Source organism: Etheostoma spectabile, chromosome 9, assembly GCF_008692095.1.
Source record: "Etheostoma spectabile isolate EspeVRDwgs_2016 chromosome 9, UIUC_Espe_1.0, whole genome shotgun sequence".
Classification (NCBI taxonomy): Eukaryota; Metazoa; Chordata; class Actinopteri; order Perciformes; family Percidae; genus Etheostoma; species Etheostoma spectabile.
In genome coordinates, this window is record NC_045741.1 from 4471808 (window position 1) to 4472314 (window position 507).

At 47.3% G+C, this 507-nt stretch overlaps 1 protein-coding gene across 8 annotated transcripts in view; it reads left to right on the forward strand.

Moving 5' to 3' along the window:
* The window catches only part of klc1a (kinesin light chain 1a), a 43580-nt gene that overhangs the window by 21849 nt on the left and 21224 nt on the right, over positions 1 to 507 (forward strand). The gene's annotated exons all lie outside the window — the stretch shown is intronic.

Genomic DNA, 507 nt, shown 5'->3' on the forward strand with positions numbered 1-507 from the left:
TCGTCACTGCGCTGCATTTTTATGAACTATGACATTTTGGCCGTGGGTCACATCTCTCGCCCAGGTCCAGGAGGCTCCGTCTCACACGCTATTACTCTACCAACTGAAGTTACCAGCGGAAACACTGGTACAAATACAGGTTAGCACCAGTGGTAGCTCGTGCTAGGAGCAGCTGATTCTTCTGCCTGTTGCACCTCTCTGTGTGGTTCTTTCCAACTCTTGTGAGGCGAGTTCTTCGTCTGTATTCACGTGTTCGAATAAATAAGGACGACCATTAAACTCAAAAGGCTCTTCCGTGTTTTGTATATCTGCTATATTCTCTCAGTTACGATACTCCAAGCTACTTCCCTTGTGTACAACGCTGTGAATAACTCTGAGTCCGCTCTTCACTCCACACACGCGATCTGCACAATGTTAGCTTCCTTTTCCTGCTACAACTGAATTTCCAGGAGACGGCGCAAGGCAACAGCCAGCCTTCAGTGCCATTATTAGCTGTTAGCTGCTATT